This window comes from Pleurodeles waltl, chromosome 7 (genome assembly GCF_031143425.1).
Source record: "Pleurodeles waltl isolate 20211129_DDA chromosome 7, aPleWal1.hap1.20221129, whole genome shotgun sequence".
NCBI lineage: Eukaryota > Metazoa > Chordata > Amphibia > Caudata > Salamandridae > Pleurodeles > Pleurodeles waltl.
Window position 1 is genome coordinate 376,899,174 of NC_090446.1, and position 12,283 is coordinate 376,911,456.

Consider the following 12,283-nt stretch of genomic DNA (forward strand, 5'->3'; position numbering starts at 1 on the left):
TCCACAGGACCCATAATTGTCAGCTGTGTTGTTTTTTAATTCATCCAATGTGCACTTGTCTGTTTCTGGTCCTGAGCTCGCCCCCCACGACCGCAGCACCAACCTGCTGCCTCCTGCCTCTGTCCCCCGACCACGCTGCTGTTTGCGTGTTCGAGGCCCTCCTCCACCTGCAGGCATCCTCCTGCGCCTCATCCCTGGTGTCTAGTGGGCTCTGCCTAGCTCCACTTGACCCGTGTGCCGCTTCCGCCGTCCTGTAAGTTGTTTTTTCTGATTGTTTTTCCGATTTTTCTGCACCTCGCCGCCGGCGCTTCTGCCCCCGTTGTGCCCCCCTGATTGCTGTCTCCCCGATCGTGTACTGTGCCATTACTGTATTTCATACTGTGTGTTTTCTATTGTGATTGCCTTCAATTTTGCTCGTTTTTTGTGCCTTTTGCCCCTTGTGCGCTCCCCCAAGCGTTCCGATCCCTGCCGCTGCCTCCCTGAGGCCCCGCCCCCCTCGCGCCCCCATTCGCCGCTCCCTGCCGCCTCCCGCCTCCCAGCTGCTCCTCCCTCTCCCCTCCCTTCTTTATGGCTGGCGCTGCGCGTCGCAAGTGAGCGACCTCTGACCTGTTTCAGGTCCTGAGCTCGCCCCCCACGACCGCAGCACCAACCTGCTGCCTCCTGCCTCTGTCCCCCGACCACGCTGCTGTTTGCGTGTTCGAGGCCCTCCTCCACCCGCAGGCATCCTCCTGCGCCTCATCCCTGGTGTCTAGTGGGCTCTGCCTAGCTCCACTTGACCCGTGTGCCGCTTCCGCCGTCCTGTAAGTTGTTTTTTCTGATTGTTTTTCCGATTTTTCTGCGCCTCGCCGCCGGCGCTTCTGCCCCCGTTATGCCCCCCTGATTGCTGTCTCCCCGATCGTGTACTGTGCCATTACTGTATTTCATACTGTGTGTTTTCTATTGTGATTGCCTTTAATTTTGCTCGTTTTTTGTGCTTTTTGCCCCTTGTGCGCTCCCCCAAGCGTTCCGATCCCTGCCGCTGCCTCCCTGCGGCCCCGCCCCCCTCGCACCCCCATTCGCCGCTCCCTCCCGCCTCCCGCCTCCCAGCTGCTCCTCCCTCCTCCCTCCCTTCTTAATGGCTGGCGCTGCGCGTCGCAAGTGAGCGACCTCTGACCTGTTTCAGGTCCTGAGCTCGCCCCCCACGACCGCAGCACCAACCTGCTGCCTCCTGCCTCTGTCCCCCGACCACGCTGCTGTTTGCGTGTTCGAGGCCCTCCTCCACCCGCAGGCATCCTCCTGCGCCTCATCCCTGGTGTCTAGTGGGCTCTACCTAGCTCCACTTGACCCGTGTGCCGCTTCCGCCGTCCTGTAAGTTGTTTTTTCTGATTGTTTTTCCGATTTTTCTGCGCCTCACCGCCGGCGCTTCTGCCCCCATTGTGCCCCCCTGATTGCTGTTTCCCCGATCGTGTACTGTGCCATTACTGTATTTCATACTGTGTGTTTTCTATTGTGATTGCCTTTAATTTTGCTAGTTTTTTGTGCTTTTTGCCCCTTGTGCGCTCCCCCAAGCGTTCCGATCCCTGCCGCTGCCTCCCTGCGGCCCGCCCCCCTCGCGCCCCCATTCGCCGCTCCCTCCCGCCTCCCGCCTCCCAGCTGCTCCTCCCTCCCCCCTCCCCCCTCCCTTCTTAATGGCTGGCACTGCGCGTCGCGAGTGAGCGACCTCTGACCTGTTTCAGGTCCTGAGCTCGCCCCCCACGACTGCAGCACCAACCTGCTGCCTCCTGCCTCTGTCCCCCGACCACGCTGCTCTTTGCGTGTTCGAGGCCCTCCTCCACCCGCAGGCACCCTCCTGCACCTCATCCCTGGTGTCTAGTGGGCTCTGCCTAGCTCCACTTGACCCGTGTGCCGCTTCCGCCGTCCTGTAAGTTGTTTTTTCTGATTGTTTTTTCGATTTTTCTGCGCCTCGCCGCCGGCGCTTCTGCCCCCGTTGTGCCCCCCTGATTGCTGTCTCCCCGATCGTGTACTGTGCCATTACTGTATTTCATACTGTGTGTTTTCTATTGTGATTGCCTTTAATTTTGCTCGTTTTTTGTGCTTTTTGCCCCTTGTGCGCTCCCCCAAGCGTTCCGATCCCTGTCGCTGCCTCCCTGCGGCCCCGCCCCCCTCGCACCCCCATTCGCCGCTCCCTCCCGCCTCCCGCCTCCCAGCTGCTCCTCCCTCCCCCCCCTTCTTAATGGCTGTCGCTGCGCGTCGCGAGTGAGCGACCTCTGACCTGTTTCAGGTCCTGAGCTCGCCCCCCACGACCGCAGCACCAACCTGCTGCCTCCTGCCTCTGTCCCCCGACCACGCTGCTGTTTGCGTGTTCGAGGCCCTCCTCCACCCGCAGGCATCCTCCTGCGCCTCATCCCTGGTGTCTAGTGGGCTCTGCCTAGCTCCACTTGACCCGTGTGCCGCTTCCGCCGTCCTGTAAGTTGTTTTTTCTGATTGTTTTTCCGATTTTTCTGCGCCTCGCCACCGGCGCTTCTGCCCCAGTTGTGCCCCCCTGATTGCTGTCTCCCCGATCGTGTACTGTGCCATTACTGTATTTCATACTGTGTGTTTTCTATTGTGATTGCCTTTAATTTTGCTCGTTTTTTGTGCTTTTTGCCCCTTGTGCGCTCCCCCAAGCGTTCCGATCCCTGCCGCTGCCTCGCTGTGGCCCCGCCCCCCTCGCACCCCCATTCGCCGCTCCCTCCCGCCTCCCAGCTGCTCCTCCCTCCCCCCTCCCTTCTTAATGGCTGGCGCTGCGCGTCGCGAGTGAGCGACCTCTGACCTGTTTCAGGTCCTGAGCTCGCCCCCCACGACGGCAGCACCAACCTGCTGCCTCCTGCCTCTGTCCCCCGACCACGCTGCTGTTTGCGTGTTCGAGGCCCTCCTCCACCCGCAGGCATCCTCCTGCGCCTCATCCCTGGGGCCGTTTTCCCCAGACACGTGAGCCATTGTCGCTTCCAGACACAGGTCACAGCAGCACTTGCAGTGTAGGTCCTCTCCTGTTGAATGTTAGGTAGCAAGTGAGTGAATAGATAGAAAATGGTGGTCACGTCCACAGCGGTGCGTACTGTCACCGCCGGTGTACATCCCCATTGGCTCCTGGAACCCATTGACCCAATGATAACCAATGCAAGTTGCGCAACGGACGTCGACCGCCTACCGCGATGGCGCACAAAGCCAGCGTAATTTCCTCATTTCCACTTGTCCCTCCTCACAGGTTAGGCAGCCGCCATTTCAGGGGGCCACAGGGCCTGGCACCTAACTGCATCACAGCAGACATTGGCATGGCAACTGAATCTAGGATTCACATTTTGGGGCATATTTATACTCTGTTTGCACTGAATTAGCGTCATTTTTTTAACTCTAATTTTGTGCAAAACTAACTCCATATTTTTACTTTGGTGCTAGTCCCGTCTAGCGCCAAATTTATGGAGTTAAAGTCATTTTTTATGAAGTGGAGACCTACCTTGCCTTAATGAGATGCAAGGTAGGCATTCCCATGCAAAAAATGACTCTATGGCCTTATCGCCCTATTTAGGGGCATATTTATACTCTGCAGCATATTTATACTCTGTTTGCACCGAATTAGTGTCATTTATTTTACTCTAATTCGGTGCAAAGCTAACTCCATATTTATACTTTGGTGCTAGATCGTCTGGCACCAAGGCCCTGATTTATACTTTTTTTGTGCTGCATTAATGTAATTTTTTGACGAAAAAGTGGCACAAAGTTACAAAATATTGGCCCTTATTTATACTTTTTGCTGCAAAACTGCACTAATTCAGTTTTGCACCAAAAAGTTTAGCACCGGCTTGCACCATTTCTGTGCACCTGCTGGGCACCATATTTATGGAATGGTGCATGCCGATGCAAAGGGTAGGCTAGAGTTTAAAAAAATAACTTTAGTCGGGTGGGGCTGGCAGTATTGAAGAAGAGGGTTTAGCACCAAAAAATGACTTTAGCCAGGTTAGAGTAAATTTTTTTTTATTCTAACTAGATTAGAGTCATTTTATGGTGCTAAACCTACCATGCCACATGACTTCTGCCTTAGAAAAGGTGGAGTCATGCCGACCACCCCAATGGCCAGCACAGAGGACAAGGGTCCCCTGGGCATGGCCATTGCACCCTGTGCCATATAAGGGGGCTCATTTCAGGGCCCCCATGGCACTTTCAAAAATAAAATACAATACTTACCTGTACTTACCTGTAATGGGGTCCCCCATCCTCCGCAGTCCCTCTGGTGTGGGTGGGGATGTCCCTGGGGCCTGGGGAGGGCACCTGTGGGCTTATTCCATGGTGTTCCACCATGGAATTAGGCCCACAGGTCTCCTAACACCTGCCCTGACCCAGGCTTTAAAAAATGGGGCAAAGCAAGCTTTGCCCCATTTTTTGACCCCTCCTCCCTCCCTTGCACCATTTTTGCATGGGAGTATAAATATGGCGTTAAGGCCATAGAGTCATTTTTTGCACGGAACGCCTACCTTGCATCTCATTAAGGCAAGGTAGGTTTCCACTTCCAAAAAATGACTTTAACTCCATAAATTTGGTGCTAGACGTGTCTAGCACCAAAATATAAATATGGAGTTAGTTTTGCACCGAATTAGAGTACAAAAAAATGACGCTAATTCAGTGCAAACAGAGTACAAATATGCCCCTTAGCGTCAAAAAATGACACTAATCTGGTTAGAGTCATTTATTTGGACTCTAACCTGCCTAACAACATTTTTTTTTTTACACAAGCCTACCCTTTGCACCGGCTTGCACCATTCCATGAATATGGTGCCCAGCTGGTGCTAAAAAATGGTGCAAGCCGGTGCAAAACTTTTTGGTGCAAAAGTGCATTAGTGCTAATGTAATGTAGTGTAATCTTCTGTACATTGCTTCCTATGGGAAAAGTCTGGTTGTCCCTTTATACTGGATTCTCTCCTCCATGACTTGTGAGAGACTGAAGCTGTACTCACCTGTGATCTCTCTTGTGCAGCCCAGCCATGTGACTCTGCCCTGGCCTTGCTGCTACCTGGAACTGCTTATAAGCTGCCATTCCCTGAAGCTTCTCGTCGTGTCTTGGAGTATGATTCCTTTGTGTTCCAGACCCCTTGTTGGATTGTGTTACAGTCCTGATTCAGCTTGAACCTGCTCTCTGTTTACCCACTCCTGTCCCTGCTTGTTCCAGTCAGAATCTGCTCCCTGTTTTTCAGCCATGCTCATGTTTGTTTCAGTCAGAGCCTGCTTTCTGTTTCCCAGACCTGTTCCATCATTTGCGTCAGCGTAAGCCTGTTCCCTGTTCCTTTCTTTGCCTCCTAGTTGGTTCCTTTGCTTTGTGTTTCATCTTAGGTTATTGTGTTTGGTAAGTGTCCTATCAGTCCTCACCTGTATAGAAGTGTTTTCATTTATACTTGGGTTGGCACCTGGTTTCCAGGTGACAAATCCTGCCCCCATCCTTTGCCTAGTGTTGCATGTAGTCTTTAGTGCCTAACAGTGAGAGTGTGCTATGACTGTACTCTAGGAATTCCCGCTGTGTCTCCAGCCAAACCTACAAGGGCTAGTCTCATGTATGTAAGTACAATCCTTGTCTGTGCCCTAAGGGTCCAGCCACAGAATCAAGTCTGCTCCCTCCTTTATATGGGGCTTGGTGGTAACTATCTGTAAGATTAATCTGCTCAGAGGCACTGACGTTCCCTGTTGCTGTGGAAAGTTCTGAGCCCTACCCTGTTTACAACCTTAATGATAACCCCAGTGTGATTGTCCATTGCTGACTGTTAGAAATGGGGACTTTGGTTGACAGTCAGGTTACCCCCTGTTCAAGCAAGGAACCTCACTTCAGTCAGGGTAATAGAGAATCACCCTCAGCTAACCCCTGCTTACCCCCTTTTGTAGCTTGACAGAGCAGTAGACTTAACTTCAGAATGCTAGGTGTACAGTATTTATACCAGCACACGCAGTAATTTAATGAAAACACTACAAAATGACACAACACAGGTTTAGAAAAATAGAGAATAATTTCCTAAACAAAACAAGACCATAATGACAAAAATCCACAATACACAAGTCAAGTTATCAATTAAAAAGCATAAAGAGTCTATCTGTAGTTTAAAACACACACTAACACTGTTAGCGTGCAAATTTACTTTCGGTGCGTCAAAAATAACCCCGCACGGGCGAGTGTGCATCAAAAAGGGCTTGCGATGAGTCGATTACACTCACGAGCGGGACCTTGCGTAGTTTCTCCTTTTGTTAGGTCGGGCGCGTCGTTCTTTCTCTCCGCAGGAGAGCGATGCGTCGATCCAGTCAGCACTCTCGGGACCGGGCAGGCCTTGCGTTGTTTTTACACCCCCAGTAGTGCTTGCGTCGGAAATCTAGCCGCACGATGAACCAAAAACCAGGCAGCGCAGGTTGCGATCTCCCAGCCTCCGTCATCGATGGTGCGCAACGTTTCTCCAGCTCCGTGTGTCAATTCTTTGGTCCCGTTTCCGGTGAGTGCCAATTTTCAGCCATGGAGGCACATCGTTTCTTCAGCCGCAGATCGGACTCGCGTCGATCTTTTCCCTGCACGGCGCTTTGTGCGTGGATTTCCTCCTCTTAGGCTGCCAGCTTCTCCTCTCAGGGTCCCAGGAACTAGATAGGGCCCACAGGGCAGAGTAGGTGTCTCTCCAGAGTCTCCAGGTGCCGACAGAGGGAAGTCTTTGCTGTCCCTGAGACTTTAAACAACAGGAGGCAAGTTCTAAATCAAGCCCTTGGAGATCTTCACAAGATGGAAGGCACACAAAGTCAAGTCTTTGCCCTCTTGCACTGGCAGAAGCAGCAACTGCAGGATAGCTCCACAAAGCACAGTCACAGACAGGGCAGCTCTTCTTCCTCAACTCTTCAGCTCTTCTACAGGCAGAGGTTCCTCTTGGTTTCCAGAAGTGTTCTAAAGTCTGTGGTTTTGGGTTCCCTTCTTATACCCACTTTCTCCTTTAAAGTAGGCCTACTTCAAAGTAAAGTCTCTTTTGAATGTGAAATCCTGCCTTGCCCATGCCAGGCCCCAGACACTCTCCATGGGGTTGGAGACTGCATTGTGTGAGGACAGGCACAGCCCTTTCAGGTGTAAGTGACCACTCCTCCCCTCCCTCCTAGCACAGATGGCTCATCAGGAAATGCAGACTACACCCCAGCTCCCTTTGTGTCACTGTCTAGTGTGAGGTGCAACCAGCCCAAATATCAAACTGACCCAGACAGGGAATCCACAAACAGGCAGAGTCACAGAAATGGTATAAGCAACAAAATGCTAAAAGTGGCATTTTCAAACACACAATCTTAAAATCAACTTTACTCAAAGATGTATTTTTAAATTGTGAGCTCAGAGACCCCAAGCTCCACATGTTCATCCTCTCCCAAAGGGAATCTACACTTTAATCAGATTTAAAGGTAGCCCCCATGTTAACCTATGAGAGGGACTGGCCTTGCAACAGTGAAAAACTAATTTAGCAATATTTCACTGTCAGGACATATAAAACACATTACCATATGTCCTACCTTAACCATACACTGCACCCTGCCCTTGGGGCTACCTAGGGCCTACCTTAGGGGTGCCTTACATGTAAGAAAAGGGAAGGTTTAGGCCTGGCAAGTGGGTACACTTGCCAAGTCTAATTTACAGTTAAAACTGCACACACAGACACTGCAGTGGCAGGTCTGAGACATGATTACAGAGCTACGTATGTGGGTGGCACAACCAGTGCTGCAAGCACACTAGTAGCATTGATTTACAGGCCATGGGCACTTCTAGTGCACTGTACTAGGTACTTACTACTAAATCAAATATGCCAATCATGGATAAGCCAATTACATACCTATTTGTAAAGGAGCACTTGCACTTTAGCACTGGTTAGCAGTGGTAAAGTGCCCAGAGTAACAAAAACAGTAAAATCAGAGTCCAGCACACATCAACAACCTGGGGAACAGAGGGAAAAAGTTAAGGGAGAACTCGCCGAGGATGAAAAGTCTAACACTGACCCATTCCGTATTTGTTCACACTAAGGTTGCTCTGCCTTCACCTTTCTGTTTTCTCTGCCTTACCATAGCTGGCCTTTCACGTTGTATGCCTTTAAATGCTCTTCTGCTTTGGTACCTCCTTGTGAGATACTCTGTGAACTCAAGGGGTGCCCCTAACAGAGACCGACTGACTGGCAACATGAAGCTCAATCCTGACACAGGGTACACGTGCCCACACACTTGAACTGGACACTTCTGTGGAATGCAAATCCGAAAATATGTGAACACATGCAGCCAGGGCTGCAGGTCTACCACAGCAACACAAGTAACATAGGTAATTGTAATGAGTCAAGCTGACATGTACCAAACAATTTATGGGTGTAATTAAGGCACAGTGTCTCAAACATAGTACGTACCAAACATGTACACATGTCAGACATTTGTGTGGTCCACACACGTCATCATGAACGTGATTAACAATTAACCAACAATTAATGACATATGAGGGGTAACATATCCTACATAGCACTCATCAGCCAACCTAAATGATACCTGAGTTTCCGACCCCGGCGGTCAAGGACCGGCGGGGCCGGGGATGCGGGAGCACCGCCAACAGGCTGGCGGTGCCCCGCAGGGCATTCTGACCGCGGCGGTTTGGCCGCGGTCAGACAAGGAAAACCGGCGGTCTCCCGCCGGTTTTCCGCTGCCCTGGGAAGCTGCGCCGCCATGGGGGATTCCGACCCCCTCACCGCCATCCTGTTCCTGGCGGCTCCGACCGCCAGGAACAGGATGGTGGTGAGGGGTGTCGTGGGGCCCCTGGGGGCCCCTGCAGTGCCCATGCCAATGGCATGGGCACTGCAGGGGCCCCCGTAAGAGGGCCCCACTTTGTATTTCAGTGTCTGCTTTGCAGACACTGAAATACGCGACGGGTGCCACTGCACCCGTCGCACATACCCACTCCGCCGGCTCCATTCGGAGCCGGCATCCTCGTGGGGAGGGGTTTCCCGCTGGGCTGGCGGGCGGCCCTCTGGCGGTCGACCGCCAGCCCAGCGGGAAAGCCAGAATGGCCTCCGCGGTCTTTCGACCGCGGAGCGGCCATTTGACGGCTCCCTCCAGGCGGGCGGCTCCCGCCGCCCGCCGGGCTCAGAATGAGCCCCTATATGTTTAGGTTAGTATATGTTGTTCTGCATGTGTCTCGCCATTTAATGGGGGTAGGGGGCAAATGTTTAGGGTGTGTTGTTAAATGTGCTAAGGAAGCTTAGCATAGGATAGTTAAGGCCAGTTGTGGGTAATGTATAGTTAGGATAGATTAGGTTAGTATAGGTGTGTTACATAGTTTTAAGTTCTGTTCCCTACATAGATAATAAAAATGTAGGTACTCCGTTACTGCATGTGTCATATGCTTGGAGCTCAGGCTCTTTGCATGAGTGTACAGTGCCAATTGTCTGTTGGTTTGTGAGATCCGTCCTGCATCCACATCCCTCTCTTAACATGTTAATTCCCACTTCCAACTGAGCTGTCACATTGGCAGCTACAACAAATCTAAATCTCAATGCATCTGCCATCCATTGTACCCACCACTGAACGTGACTATGGTTCCCATGTATCGGACAGGTAGGTGTGCTTTTTAAGCTATAATTGTTTTGATCCTGTGTTGTGATGTTGGGCACTGTGGGATGTCTACCTGCAGCCTGAAGTTCATGTCAACACTGCTAAACTGAGTAGTGCCAATTTCAGATCCGATCAAGTATACAAATTTCACACCAATGTGTTTTACTTGTACTCCCAGTTGACGTTATTGGACGAGCACTCTTACGTAGCCATTCCTGCTCTATGTTGTGGGTGAGGCATGTATGTTTTAAAGCAAATGTCACATACACAGTGACTTGCGTGTAGGGGATGTGGCCAGCATTGACGTTCATCTTGTAGATACCTTGTGCATAGATATCTGCCCACATTATTTCTGCAATCTGGTATTGACACTCTGTGACCGTAGACATGTTACACGCATCACAAATCTCCAGCAAAGTAGATGTGTCACATTACACAGAGACAAAGTGGGTTTGTAGGTGCTGTTTATTTTAAAGTGCTGTAGTGTAATATTTACATAGTCCATGTCTGTGACCCCATTAGTGTAAAGCATTCTATTGTGATAAGTGCAAGTTTGAGGGACATGTCATTGGACATGCTGAGGTGAAGTGTCGTTCAGTGCAGGGTAACATAAATTGCCAATTGAGTAGTGAGAGACAATTGCAATCCATAGTGGAAATGTTAACAGTGTGTCGGTGAAGAGTGTGTGTCACCAACTGTAGCAATACTGGCATGTTGGCAAGCACAGGACAAAGGGAAATCACTGCCCATGTGGCATGGGCTGGTGCTACCGTGTACTCTTAAAGGTGAAGATAATCTGTTCCACATCTTCATCCTCTGATGTGTGTGTCATCTCCTCTGCTCTTGATGGTGGTGGTGATGAGTTTGAGGAGGCCACACACACTTCCGTGGTTGGAAAAGTGGACACCAAATTCCCGGCAGCTGCCACCTGTGGAACTACATATGGCATCACTGCAGAAAGGAGGAGCTGCTGATTATTGAGTATGGCAACAGCATCCCTGTGGTAGGCAGCCATGTCTGCCCTGAGGGAGGCCAGTTCCCGGTGCATGGAGTTCTGCTTGTTGTCATGCATGCAGCAGCTAGATTGGGAGGGCAGGTGTTGTGGCAACTCCCTCACTGGAGTGGTTAGGTCCCTCACACACTGTTGGACTCCATGTAGTACGGATTGTATGACTTGTTTGGCTGCTGTCCTGCGGACTTCATCATGCACATGCGCATCCCCTCAAGGCTGGCTGCCATAGTTTGCATCCCCATGCGCACCTCCTTAGCCAGCTTCCGCTGTACTCCCACTACTGTCCTCTCAAAGGTGGTCCATGTGTCATCAGAGTCCTCAGCTGTGTTTGAGCTGGCAGGTCGTACTTTTGGGGTTGTGGGGGGTCCTCTGAATAGTTGCTACATGAATGCTCCTCCTTGCAACTGGAGGTGGAGTCTGGAGGGTTCCCAGGACATCTCAGAGGGTTTCCTGGCTGATGGCTGTCAGCTGGTCATCCATGTCATCAGTGACGTCCAGTACAGGCAGAGCCACAGGAGAGCCATCGTCCTCTGGAATGAGATATTGTACAAATAGTGTGTCTGTGTTGTGGCAGTTGTAATGTGATGTCACTGACTTCCTATTGGTGGTACATTGTCATCTTGGTTCTCATGCATTGTTCTGGTCATTAATGTTTGAAGTCTTTCAGTTCTATGACCCACCTGCATGTCACATATGGTGTGAGCAATTTGGGCAATTGTCTGCGTCACATCTTCTAGGTGTGGGTTCTGTCCAAATTGTAGCTTGCCACCTTCTTGTCCTCATCAACCCTCCCTCTGCTTCCATTTTCATAGTGAGGCATTGCAATGATTGTTGGAGCGCTGATGCCACAGCACCACACATAAAAATATGGCCCTGTCCCAGTCTATCATTTTTCGCATACACCTATGTGGTGCTCAGACCTAGCACCACACCATGCATGGCATTTCAATGAGACAATGCATATGTTATCATTGGTAGTTTCTCATGTTGATGTTTGCGTATGGTTGCTACATTGCATTTCACTGATGAACCTGGCAGAGTTCCATTTCCTCTTGCGACTGTGCAGGTGTGTTTATCTTCCTCCTCTATGCATTTGTCTTAGCACTATGATACCTGAGATGTTGCATGGTGGCATTGCAGCTATTGTGACACAGGCACAGGGGTAAACCCAGGGATGGGCAGCATGGGTATGATATTACTGCTGTGTACATCATTATGAATGGAAAGTGCCTCATGGTTATTGAATCTATGGAGATGACCAGTTGACAGGAGTTGCACTTGGATAGGGATTGATCACATAGACATACTGAACCCTCATTTCGAGTGTGTTTGTTCCATGGACACCTAAATGGCATTTCCTAATTGACCAGTGGACACAGCACAGGTAGTTGTGGCAAATGTTGTCAATGGGGAATGCTGCTTGTGCCAATGGCCTGAGACTGGGCACTGTCCTCTAGTTTACATTCTGACAATACCAGCTGTCCTGTGACACCACACAGGACAGTGTTATGTTCTACCCTACCCTCCTGGTCTGCTTCAGGATTTCTAGCAGCCTTGGCATGGCGGTGTATCCCCATGCAAAGGCTGTTGGTGTTGTGTTGTGCTGTGCCCCAGGATGCCCCTGCACAGCCCATGCACCTGGCATGGGCAGTGCAGGGAGTCCTGTGCTGTGTCTCT